We start from the raw sequence: 14,052 nt of genomic DNA, 5'->3' as shown, positions 1-14,052 counted from the left end.
GTAGTCTCATGGCTCATGACACATACCGTCTGCTTTCCAAGAAAAAAGGATTGCAACGACTGAAGCAATTCAGCATTCAGATCATCAAGTCTGGCCAAGCAGGAAGGGCAGACTCCTGGAGCCATGCTTAATGATCTAACCAGTAGCTGTGTATCTATGCTCTCCACAGTAAAATCATTTGCTTCAACTGCAAGATTGAGTTGCATCAAAGTGGGTACCTGTAGCAGGCGAGTAATCTGCTGTGGTGTGAGCATTGCATCACAACCAACTGAGTGATGTCTGCCGAAGCCCTTCTCTGTGTTGACGACACGAAGCCGCAGCTCTTTGTGTTGATGCAAGGTAAAATGAAGCCGTACGTAAAGTCGGTGGAAGTAGCTGACATGGTGTGGAACTCCATGGACCTGGAGGACAGGCTTCCTATGGAACAAAACATAGATGGAGTAACCTTTGGTCTGCATACAAAGATTTGGAACCCTGATGGTAGGAGAGTCGCTGCCATAGATCTTTGAGCCTGGAAAGCTTTGGCTGAGCAGGATGAGATACCAACCATCACACGTGAAGAAGAGCAGTTGATGGGGGGATCTGTCATGGCGAGGATTTCAAACTGATCACTGGATAGCTTGTCGAAAATGTGGAAAGTCTCTTAACCACGTGGCCCCAACCAGAGAAATAACTGCTCACCGACTCATCCAGACCACAACGGGCCAACGTCTCAACTTGATCTATGAAAATTGCTGGAGGAAGAATCACCAGAAGCAGCTGATGCAATATCAACACAATCAGGCTCCACAAAGGGACAACGTGGACAGAAACTCCACTTGCATGACTGATACAATCATGCACAGTGAGCTGGAGGGAATGGCGGCTCTTCGGTTTGAATGTATAAGTGTGTAGACGCTACGCACGGCGCTACGCGTACTGCAGACTGTAAAGCTGAGGTGTGTGTAGCGCGACGCAGAGGTTGTGCGGAGGTGGTTCGCGGCAACGCAGAGCCTTCACTTACTGATTCCTTACGGAGTATGAATTAGGATTTACGTCTTTTAATACGTACTTATATCAGAATGTGGTGTCGGCAAGTAGCTGGTTAGTACTCTTACATGGTATCAGTGCATCCCTCGCAATCTGGCATCTTTTTTTCCATTTTCTTTTCTTGTTTATAACTTATATATAAATCATGAATAACCTTATAATTACTGGAAGTTCATTATTTGTAGAAATTATTAATTTTTCATTATCTGTTGCTTTACAAGCAAAACACAAAATCTCTCTCTGTTTAGGAACTGTTTTTCATACAAACAAAATCTTAAAAAATAAAAGTATTACGACTTCTCTGATTTATGTTAACTAGTAAATACACTCCTGGATGTTCTAATTGGTCTACATCTCTTATGAGTGTGTTACATCTTGTATGCTGACGTCCTCTGAGATTCACACCGTAGGAACTAAATGATCCATTCTGGTGTTTGAAAAGTTGACACGACCAGAGATTTTCACCTTTGATGTGGCCAAAGTTACCATGTGAAGGACTCGTGTTTAAGATGAATACGTCTCCAAGTGGCTGGTATGTCCACTATTGTTCTCTCATCTGTTCCGTCGTTATTCCTCCCCTCCCTCCATCCTCAGCTCTCTCTGGAGAACATGAAAGCTTTTTATCAGAAAGCTGTGTAATTGAAAGAGCTGCTCATCTTCTCAGGCTCCCGTCATCCCCATCAGAGGGTGACGGGAGTGTGTGTGTGTGTGTGTGTGTGTGTGTGTGTGTGTGTGTGCGTGCGCATGTGTGTGTGTGCGCGTGTGTGTGCGCGTGTGTGTGTGTGTGTGTGTGTGCGCGTGTGTGTGTGTGTGTGTGTGTGTGTGTGTGTGTGTGTGTGTGTGTGTGTGTGTGTGTGTGTGTGTGTGTGTGCATGCGCGTGTGTGTGTGTGCGCGTGTGTGTGCGCGTGTGTGTGTGTGTGTGTGTGTGTGTGTGTGTGTGTGTGTGTGTGTGTGTGTGTGTGTGTGTGTTTAGAAGCCACGGTCCCCATTACCTTTCCTTATCTGCCGTTCCCTTCAGTGTGATGAGCGTCAGCCTGGCAGAGACACTCTGAAAGCTTGACATGTCTTCAGATAACACACCAATGTTGTACTGCATGCTCGCATATTTATGTGCACTTGTACACTTGAATGTACTTCTGTGTCAGTGTCTCTGACAGAAAGCTGAGCTGCGGCGATGTACTGTATACAGTCTTCTTTCCCTCTCTTATACTCTGGAAGGTGAAGCAGACGTCAGTGAGTGGCTGGTGAGAAAAAGTCCTTTACACATTCTTGTCACGGACAAACCCTCGGCCTCGTAATGCATCTTAATTAAAAACAAACAGGTCAGACATCATATGTTTCCCACACAAACCAGTGTCCTGATCGAAGGAATCCTGAGCGTTACGAATGATCGTACCCGTCCAGCCACACTGGGGAGCTCCAGGGAGCTGAAGGGGGTCAAAGGTCATGCTTAGGGACCCATAGTGGTGAACTGCCCACTGTGATATTCAAGCCTGTGAGCTTCTGATCCTAAGTCCATGTCTCGAACCTCTCGGCCACCTGAAACCACCTCTTTTTGAAAATCTGAACACACGTTGTCCCGTCGTACCGGCTCCGCTGGATCGTCCAAGTTTCATGTTTCTGACAGCGTCATGGCCGTTTTGATGGCTTTACTAATGAAAGATGGTTCTGGTCTCCAGGAGACCCGTCAGAGAAGCTTTCTGGACTCATCTGACTACGATAAAGAATCTAGAAACTGAGCTCACGAGCTATAAAAGTAATGTTAAACTAAAGTACAGCTTGGTAAGACACAGTGTAACAATAAATGCATCATCATCATCCAGATAGATCTGAGAGGAGAACCTGGTTTACTCAGCTTTGGAACTGCGGCTTGGAAGAAGATTTATTATTGAGCAAGAAAATGCATACAGCAGTCCAATCAAATAAAAAAATTTCTGTTAACTGCACATGCAACTGACATAACTGGAGGAGTTTGAAAAGGGAAATAGAGTCTGTTCTAGTCTCAAAATGTACAAAGGCCGACACCAGCTCGGACTACATTGGTACAGAACAGGCTCTTGTTCATCTGCTTCTGTTCATGTTCTTCGAGGTGACTCCTGAAGTTTTGTAGTGAAGATGGGAAAACTGCTCATCACAGTTTTCTTCCCCACACTGTGATTTAAAAGCAAAGCATTATTAGTTGAGTTTAGTGCATTTAAAGGTCTGGTAAAAACGTGGATGAAAAAAGAAAGAATGTGAGCTCACATCACAGCGAGAACATTAAAGCTCAAACAGAGAAAGTAGAACAGTCAGTAGTTCAATACACGCACTGGACATCACGACCAAATATCTGCAGTCACACGAATGCAAATATGCCCAAAAGATCTCGAACTGTGATTGTTACAATCTTGAAATAGTCTTTACCCCTGCATGGAAGTGGAAAGGCAGCAAATTTCTATTTATGAGTAAAAGTAAAATTAATTAAAAAATAAATAAATAATGATGACAACGATGATCATGCAGTCTGAGCCTCTAAAATGTCTGGATGATGATATTTATTTTCACTCTGACCATGTTCTTCCTACATTCTTTATTGGTTGTTTTCACTGTTCATTTTTATTTTGATGTTCCTGTGTTGGCCTGGTTTTACTTTAAATTACACTTGAAAAAATCTCACTGGGACTGACCTGGTTTGAAATGAATTCAAAAAGGAAGACTGATATAAATTTCAACTCTCTTGAGGTGAATATCATTTGCATAAGACAATCAAAAAGGTTGTATAAAGCAAGATTTAACTGAATGTGAGCATCAGGAATACATCTGAAAGGCACTTGTGCTGTACTTTAGCCAAGTTTTATTCAGTTTGATCCTATTAGCCAGTTGAGGACTGACAATACAAAAAGCCTTAAATGTTTCTGTCGAAACCCTGGATTCAGTATGTATTCAAAAGAATACAATAGGAAATACTTCATTAATCCCAGAGGGAAATTCTTTACAGTATGCTTGGATTCACTGGAGACAGCACATTTTTAAAATGCTCCATCTCTGTGTAAGAAGCGAAAACGTAACTTTTCTGGAACTCTGATACTGCACATGAGTACTATGGTTGTCGTAAATAATTCTGTACTTGAGCACGAGGAACAGTCATTCATAAATATGCTGGTTGTGCTGTTCACTCTTGAGTTTAACAGTAAACAATAAAATGAACATTTATTACACCATCATCCGAGTCACATGCAGAGACACATTTTGTTTCTCACAACCGACCCCGACTGGGCCAAGACAACAAAGAAAGGCGGTTTAAAGGTGGGTTGTTGTTTATAACTGTTCTCTGTGTGAATTTGTGGGTCAAAACAGCACCGTGGTAGGAGGTGATACTTACCTACCTACAGCAGGCAAGGCAATGGAACATATGTCAGATTGCTGTTCATTAATTTCAGTTCAACTTTCAATTCAATTCTGCTCAGTTTCATTTGTAAAGCACTAAATACAACTCTGTGTCCAGTACATCTGGTTTCTACCAGTAGTCCCGTCACCACAGAATCCACCCGCCTTGTAATTAAAGCACCATCACAGAACTAATTACCTTCGCGAACGAAAGTTGGGGGAAGGTTATTTTGCTTTTGTATGTATGTATGTATGTATGTATGTATGTATGTATGTATGTATGTATGTATGTATGTATGTATGTATGTATGTATGTATGTATGTATTTTACCAACTTTTCGCAAAAACCATTAACCTGAATTGCATGAAATCTTCAGGGATGATTTGTCATCATCCAAGGACCAATCCATTAGAATCTAATGGATTGGTCCTTGGATGATGAACAGTTAGCAGTTAACATTCTAAAATCTAATGATTAGATTTTAGAATGTTAACTGCTAACTGTTTCAATATAAATCCCAAAAAGCTGCAAAAAAAAAGTCCCATACAAAGTCCCATGAGAGGCACCCCATGGAGGAGAGCAGTGATGAGCGTCTGTTGCCATGGAGACACACTAGCGGGCTGCAGCTGCTGTTGGCCATCTGCTAGCACACTGCTAACTCTGCTCCCCGCCCCCTTTCTCCACTCTCAGCCAATCACAGGCCAACTTGCTCTAACGGTGCGTTCAAGTAACACAAAAGAATGGGAACCAACAGAACATCATCATTTAACCGTAACAATTCAAGGTGACATTGGCGACGGTATGTGCTCTACCGAGTGCCGATGTAATTTAATTCTATTAATAGAAAAGGGTTTCATTTAGTCAACTAAACTGCGTTGCACTTGTCGCTATTAAACGCTGTTGCCCTGTGGCCTGGAGGAACTCATTTATTGTGCAGAACAGCTCAGTGGTTACGCATCACGAGGAAAAAAGAAATATTCACCTGCTTTATAAAGATGCGTGTTGTTGCCAAATATGGTTGATTGGAGGAGCAGCTTCTGGTCAAATGATCCCCAAAGTTCACATGCATTGTTGTGCATGGATTGAGAGGAGATTCAGACTGTGGCCTGTTCAGGATGTTCTACTCTCTGCCCATAGAGACTTTTTAAAATGAAGACTATGTTTCTGGTGTTTCTCTCTTTCCCTCGGTGTGGTGACTGTTTTATAAATAGTCCACGTATGCTGATGATGGCATTGTTCTTGTGAAAAGTCAATGTGAAATCAGTGTTTTATATGAAACTGTTAAGGACTTTGAGAACCTGACCTCTGCCAACATAAGTTGGGTAAAAAGTGAAGCGGTCGGCGACGAACTGTGCCGAGGCTAAAGTTACCTGGAGGCATTTCCTGGAGAGGTGGGATTAACAAAAGTCAAAGTGACAATTTTTCAACTTCCATGGGCCATGGCTCGGTAGGTAGAGCGGTTGTCTCCCAATTGGAAGGTTGCACGCTCAATTTCCACCTCCACCTGTCCAAGTGCCCTTAAGCAAGGCACTAAATCCCATTGCAGTGACGGTGCCTTGCATGGCTGCTGCCTGATTGAGTGAATGTGATTAACGATGTAAAGCTTAGACGCTGCTCACGCTGTTAAAAAAGTCAATCAATCAATCTTTTATGATTTATGAATAATAATAATATGGCTTTTCGTTTTATTGTGAAATTAATAAAAGTTTTCTTTCTTTTTTTTTGCTTCCTTGGTTTTTTGTCTATAGTCCATTGTATTATTGTGAGCAAATAATCTCTCTCTCTCTCTCTCTCTCTCTCTCTCTCTCTCTCTCTCTCTCTCTCTCTCTCTCTCTCTCTTCCCTTCCTTCTCTGTGTCTCAGGGGAATTCCAGGGAAGAAGTGTGGATCCATTATCTTCACAGCAGAGGAGCTCAGCAACTGCCGGGTCAGTACCTGACTGACACACCTGTTTCAAACCATCCATGACCAGAGACACTCAGTCAAACGCCGCCATCTTAATGCATGACACTCACATCCTCTGCATCTATATTTAACTTTGCCAAGTGAATCTAAATGCAGTCACAGTTCACTGATTTTCTCATTTGCATGACATAAAGGGAAAATCAGTTTGCATATTTTCACCCTGCAAACCATCATTTATAATGTAACTGGTCCTTTAGTTCCCTTTACTTGCTATGCTGGGTGATGGATTAGATAACCAGATATCCAAAGGTGTGTTTTGTTCAGACTCTGGTGTTCCCTCATACATTCTGTCCACTTTGTAGTTTAGATCCTTCAGTCTACTTGTTAAACTTGCTCATGTAGAAGTCTAGATTTCACTGCAGCTCTTGCCTTTATTACAAGTCTCTGGCTCACTCACGGAGACTGATCATTTACAGACATGCGTGAAGCTGCGTTTGAGTCTGATCAACGTACTTAATGACTTCTCCTCTGAGATCTCCATTCAATTAGAGTTCCTATTGGTGTAAATAATTAGTAAAGAAAAAGTGACTTTATCCTGTCTGTGCAATACATTTGATCAAATAAAATGTTTTAGCCTGATCTTACGCTCACAGACAGTGTCAGTCTCCTGAACTACTAGTGTGAGCTGAAAACTTTAAGTCATAGAAATCTGCTGAAGTCCCTAACTGAAGGCTTTAAAAGGTTTTATTCTTAAAAACACACTGCTATTTTTCTCACAGGATATCGCCACAATGCAGTTCTGTGCCAACAAGCTGGATAAAAAGGATTTCTTCGGCAAGTCCGACCCTTTCCTTGTCTTCTACCGAAGTAACGAGGACGGGACGTAAGTGTTTGCATTGTTTGGCGAGTGTGACTCTAAATCGTCTTGTGCTCTGTCCCTTGCTGAGGCCCCTGCATTCTGCCATAAGAACAAGAAGAAAAGTTTGGTTGTAACATCAGCTAGCGGATAAAAGAAATGCTTGTTCGGCAGGAGAGTTCATACGCTGAGAAAAAGCTGTCGAACCCACAGACCACGCCCCCTCGCTACAGGCCACGCCCCCTCGCCGCAGCCGCATGTCTGTGAAGCGGTGTTTTAGCTTTTCAACTGCACACCTTTTATCTGACTTCAAATGTTTTCAGAAATACTTGTCTCTGAACTGTTTCAGTAATAAAAGAGAACATTTGTATCCAAGCTGCCATGTTGGTCTGGTTTTAACTGCGGGAGCTGAGTGATGCGTTCAGGTGCATCACGTAAACTCTGATCCATGCTACATGCCAACGAGCTTCTGGACTCACACAGTAGCAAGGCTACATGTTAAATATGATTAAAACATGACTGATACAGTCATTAGCGAGCTGGGATGTGTGCGCACAATACATGGCAGTGCGTAAATATAAAATGCACATTCCATGTCACGGACTTGTGGGACTGCCAAATGAAATGTCTTCGACCAGAAGGAGCTTACAGAAGAAAATGACGTCATTTTGTTTAGCACAACCCTGGAGTGCCGAAGTTTCTTCTTGTTCTTATGGAGGATGAATCGGCCTTTCGTCCTCCAGCAGTGGCGTCGTGACCTCCGTTCATTACTGCCAACATGTTTCTACTGAGCTCAGCCCTGTGAGAAAGGAGGAATCAGATACTCCTTATCTTTTCTTGCTGGTAGTTTTGAATATTTTAACATCCAAGAATCACAATTCTGATGCCTCAGAACACTTCTGTAGTCTGGGTGAAGTACATTTGGATACTGTATACACAAACCACGATACCTGTCTCATTCACAAAGACTGTCCAGTTTTGCACCACCCTGGACCATTGTCCTTTCACACTGTCTTTTATATTTTGAGCTGTTTTTGTGTGATTTCAGGTTCACCATATGCCACAAGACTGAGGTGATCAAGAACAATCTGAACCCGGTGTGGCAGTCATTCACCATCCCCGTGCGAGCTCTTTGTAACGGAGACTACGACAGGTGAGGTTCAACCAGCAGGACAGAGGCTCCCTGCTTCCTTCCATCTGACAAAACACTTCTGCCTTTTATTCCTAAAATAAAGTGTTACTTCCAGGGATTCTGTCAGAGTCAACTGAGGCCCCGTTTACACAACAATGAACACGATTGTATCCGCAAATCTTTTTCCACTTGTGGGCAGTCTATTTACACGACACTCGTGTTCAGATCCACTGCATCCGTGAAGTTTTCATCCCGGCTCCCAAGGTGGAAAGATTCTTTCACGGTGACATTTCCCTCCTGCAGAGACTGCCGGAGGCGACCGAACATGGCGGACCCGTAGTGGTTTGACTCACAGACGTATTCTAATGTATTAATTTTTTATCGTGCATATAGTTTGATAGTAGACTTACCCCTGATAGCATCCGACTCTTCATCAGTCCACTAGAATGTCAGTTCTCTCCATTTTGTTCACATTTATAGCACTTTATTCTCTGCACATGTCCATGTGGTTTTATTCCAAAAACAAGCAACAGCGCCCTCCCATGGCCCCGCAGACTAACTACATTGTTGTCTGTGTGTCCAGTGTGCTGTGTGAACTCACCCCCTTTTTTTAAACGAATGAGGTGTTGTGATGTGAAACGCTGTCGTGGACACGGGGCCTAAACCGGCTCTTCAGAGGTGGTAATCAGCTACACCTGCTATGTTTCAACATGCATGAAGCTGTTTCTTGAGTCCCACACCAAAATACGGGCGAGACTGGAACAGGGTGACCCAGACGTAAAACTAGATCTTGACAGATCTGTTGCCAAAATATTTGGACTTGTGTGTTCAAAGTTATCCAAGGGTAATCCCTGCAGTTCAAATTGTATTTTGTGGTCAATTATTATTTTATTTAAATCCATTTTTAATTTTATAAACTCAATAAACAAGAGCTCCTCCAGGGAGGCGGCATGAGTCGTCTCCAAGGCTTTGATTTTATCTCCTAATTCTTCTTCCTTCATCCTTGATCCTTGAGCAGTGATGTGTTAAATCTCCATCTTCTGATAGGTTTTATTAGTGAGTGTCAGAGTGACAGCTGCATGGTGGCTGATCGTGATGGGGTGAATCTGTGTGTCTGCGATGTAATCAGTATGATTAATCATTGAGTTACTCACCAAATCCTAATCTAAGCCTGAGTAGGATTTGGATGTACTTCTGATCAAGCATACAGCTCTGATGGAGCTCAGTCCACAGATCATTTGTGAACGTGTGACAAATGAAAATACACAACACACGAACTATACACACACACACACACACACACACACACACACACACACACACACACACACACACACACACACACACACACACACACACACACACACACACACACACACACACACACACACTTGGAACTACACGTGTATGAAAAGACATAAACACAAACCAGTCAGAACAGGTAGAGCATATGAAACAATACTAAATAATAAAACATACATAAGTCAAATACCTTGCTGGCTGCATGCTGCTGAATGAGAATCGTCCTCAGGTCCATGGACCCAGACAACTGAAGATACAACTTCTAGTTGATACAAGCAACTCAGACCTTCTGCAAACACGTGTGCAGTGTTGTGTTTTTGTGACGTACCTGTACTTCCTACTCTCTAAACAGAAACATGACAGTATGACAGCAAACACCGGATTTAAACCTGATGAAATAATTCATGGGCATTATCTTGCAGCGAATTTGCGGCAGGCATGACTTTGATTTTGTAGCAGTAGGCAGTAAACCGGCTGGTCATGGTGAAGCAGTGGAAGTGACTCTGTGGTGGTCAGAATAATGCCAGCAGTCGGCCGTGAATCAGTCTGAGGCCAGTGCTGGTGTTATTGAGATCAACATGGAGTGGTGTCTCTGTCTTTGTGCTGTCCGAAAAGACTAGAAAGAGAGTAGAAACTACTTTACAGCCTTGCTCTCAACAGAAAGAAATATAGGATTAATGGTAAATAATGTTGAAACAACCAATTAAGTCAGAATAACAATTTTAGTAGTAAATATTAACCATTACGGTTTAACAGTGACATTGACGAATGGAATTGACAGAAAAACTAGACAAACTATTTTTAAAGAGAAGAGTTAGAGTCGGATGTCCACAGGTAGAAAGGATCTCTGTAAAGCACTTTGGAGGAATAAGTCCATGCAGAAGGAGCTCCAGCTGTGGACCAGGACATCATGGAGGACTGAGTTTGGACCGGATCCTCCTCCCTGAAGCCTCCATCTCCACATCCACCATTTCAATGGGTTGAATGATCAATTTCTTGAGTCTGCTGGTGTTGGAAAGCCTCAGCGTGCTGCCCCAGCATGCAACAGGAAAGAGGATAGCGCTCGCCACCACAGACTCATAGAAGGCCTTCAACACGACCTCCGCCGTCTCATAAGATAGAAATGGTGCTGAACATTCATGTAAGCAGCTTCAGTGATCCTCACCCAGTCCAGTTCATTGTCAATATGAACCTCCAGATACTTATACTCCTCCACAATGTCCAAACTGGCCCCCTGGATGGAAATGAAGGACGCAGGCAGGCAGGTCTGTAGTTCACAGAGGGAGGAACATCAACAGCCACGATGGTGTGGAAGATATTTGAATCTTCTTCCTCACTCAAGTGGTCGAGAATACTGAATCTGATACCAGATCTGAACTGAATCTGAATAATGGAGAAGCCCCTGGCTGCGCCATTGATGAGCTCAGCGTGCCCCAATGTGGGCGGAGTCAACGTTGACGTGGGTTGGGTTTTTGGGAGACGTGCTTGGGCACTGTGCGTCGTTAAGGCTGATTCATCCTCCAGAAGAACAAGAAGAAAGTTTGAAACTCCGGGGTCCTGCCAAACAAAATTACATAATTTTCTACGGCCAGCTCCCTCTGGCCGAACAAAATTGGTTCGACTGTTCCAACCGTCCTGGCCGAACTATGGAGGAGCCGCGCTGCCGAAACTTCTGCACTGCCGTGTGCTGCGCATGCGTGTTCCAGCTCGCTAATGACTATCAGTCTTACTCTAATTATGTTTAGCTTGTAACATCGCTACTGTATGAGCCCTGCAGAGCGTTAAAATGTTGGAGGCGGGCTTACGTGATGCACCTGAACGCATCACTAAAAGCTGTCAGCTCCTATAGTTAAAACCAGACCAACATCGCGGCTCAGAAACAAACTTTCTCTTTTATTACTGAAACAGTTCAGGGAGATGTATTTCTGAAAACATTGGAAGCGAGAAATAAGCTGTGCAGTTGAAATGTTAAAACGCTGCTTCACAGATGTGTGCCTGCCATGAGGGGGCGTGGCCTATGAGTTCGACAGCTTCTTCATAGAGGATGAACTCTCCTGCTGAAAAAACTTTGGTTTTTTTTGGCTGCTGGCTTCCGTCACAGCCCAACTTTTCTTCTTGTTCTTATGGGAGTCTGCAGGGGCCTAAAGAAGTTAAATTAGTCTCTCCATTTCACTCTCCGGACTGTAAATGCAGCAAACGCAGTCAACTCCGCCCACATTCTGCCTCAAAATGGCGTAAATGCCTCAAACCTTTGACTCCGCCCACATACCTAAACGTTTGGCCCGACGTTGCTCCGGTCCGCAGTCAGGGGTTATTGGAAGAATGTGCCGCTTCCTTGACGACTGGTTGTATTCTGGCACTACAGAGCTCTACTTCTCTTCTTCACATCCTTCAACAAAGTGGGAACCATGAGATTCTGCTGAGGAGTCAGCCAGAGTGAAGGGAGTCCGAACACATTGGTTGAGTTGCTGTAATACTAGCCTCTGTCAGTCAGTAAATCCAGAACTTGGTTCAGTTGAGGAATAGTTTTATCTTCCATGTCTGATTCAAGCTATGTTTGTTTTGTGTTCATGATCCACATTGTAGGAAGCTGACAATCAAAATGAAACCTTCATAATCATGAATGTGTAATCAAAATAACAAAATAATGTTTTTGAATAGTCATTACTGAAACAACTGCAGGCGTAATGTAAAGAACCTACTTCACCTACTAATTCCAGACAAAGTCCAGATCAGTGAGAAGTCCCACTCAGTGTAAGAATGAACATCTTTGAGTCTTCATGTGTGACTTTTCCCAGGTTTCAGTCCAACACTGTTACTCCCTGACGTGGTAAAGATGAGGAACATATTCAAGTGAAGCCAATTAACAATTTCATTTGGTTTGAAAAACCTCTGCCTCCGTTCTGCCTCCAATAATTTCTTCTTTTTACTTCCCTTTCTCTTTTCTACCCTAACACTGATCCCCCCCACCACCACCACCACCACCCGTTCAGGACGGTCAAGGTGGACGTGTTTGACTGGGACAGAGACGGGAGGTTAGTTGCTTCATTTCAGTCTCTTGAATGTGAGTCCCTGACCATGACCTGTGACCCCTGAGCCCAGCAGCTCCCAGGCACCACACCACAGCAGCTCAACACTCCGAGCATGTACACTGGAGTTAACGCTCAATAGGATAGGTTGATTTATAGAAGAAATATACTTGTGGGATCAAGAAAGTCTCCTTAATTCTTCTTCAGATCAGAATCACATTTATCACCAGAAAATGATTTCTGCGATTCTGAAGCTGATAATGTGGAGACTAGAAAAACACACACACGAACAACAAATAAAAATATAAAATGATTCTGTCTGAAAGATGAGTTTTCTATCTAGATAGCACATCATGTTTTCTTCACAAAGTCGTTTTAAAACAAAACATCAAGAGCGTTCTCTTCTGAACAGGATTTCTCTGTTTTCCATCATTTAAGAAAACAAACTAAGACATTTTTTTTATGAAAAAAGGAACAAAAACAGATGTATTCTGATCATCATGAGCCTCATGCCAATAATTTATTATTTATTCCACCCTAATTACACAGAATTGGTTCATTTGCATTTTTTCATATTACTTCGGTTTCTGTCTTTAATGTTTATTTAAGGATCAGATGTTTGACAAAGTAATACAGCTAAAATATTTAGTGAAATTGCTGGACTTGATCAAAACAACTTCAAAGATGGAGGTCAGAAACCTGCAGCCATCAAACATTTCATAAATATTAAATGTAAACGTTTTTGTCTTATTTTAATTTTGTTGTTCAGCAGCAAATGTGCCAAATTGACTCAAGTGACAAATAAGATTCTTTCACTGCAGTTAATAAATGTGGAATTTCCAACTTCACTTCTCAGAAAGAAAAGGAGTTTTCATCAACATGACTCACTTGCCCTTACCGTGACGTCATCCACGGGGTTAAAGAAAAAGTGCATAGGAAAGGAGATAGGAGGGACTATTCAGACGCACCCTAAGAGTCAGAACGTGATCAACTTTTCCCTCCTTGATTGACACTTGTCTCCTCCTATCAGCAATCAGCACAGCGCATGGTCCATTCAAAGACAATAGGAAAGAACAAAATCAAACAAGTCATTACATACGTGACTCCCAAAATGCTAAACATTTTTATGCAACAAAGGAAATGTACAGACTTATATACACAGTTCTAACACTAAAAATGTCAGTTGTTTTTTTTTTATAGCTGTGAGAATTTAAATAAACTCAGCAAAAGCTTTTGAAATATGCTACAAATATTTTTACAAGTCTATTATAAGCCGTGTTTTACCTGCAGTTTATTCAGCTGTGAAGGCATTAATATGAGTTTGAGAGTAGCTCCGTGGTGATATTAACATGTGGACCTCCTGTTGGTTGAACCTGAGCACACTCAGGGATACTTTGACATTTGCAGCCTGATGCTCATGTTCAGGACCGGA

This window comes from Lipophrys pholis, assembly GCF_963383615.2.
Source record: "Lipophrys pholis genome assembly, chromosome: 4".
Classification (NCBI taxonomy): Eukaryota; Metazoa; Chordata; class Actinopteri; order Blenniiformes; family Blenniidae; genus Lipophrys; species Lipophrys pholis.
Note: the sequence above shows the minus strand (reverse complement) of the source record.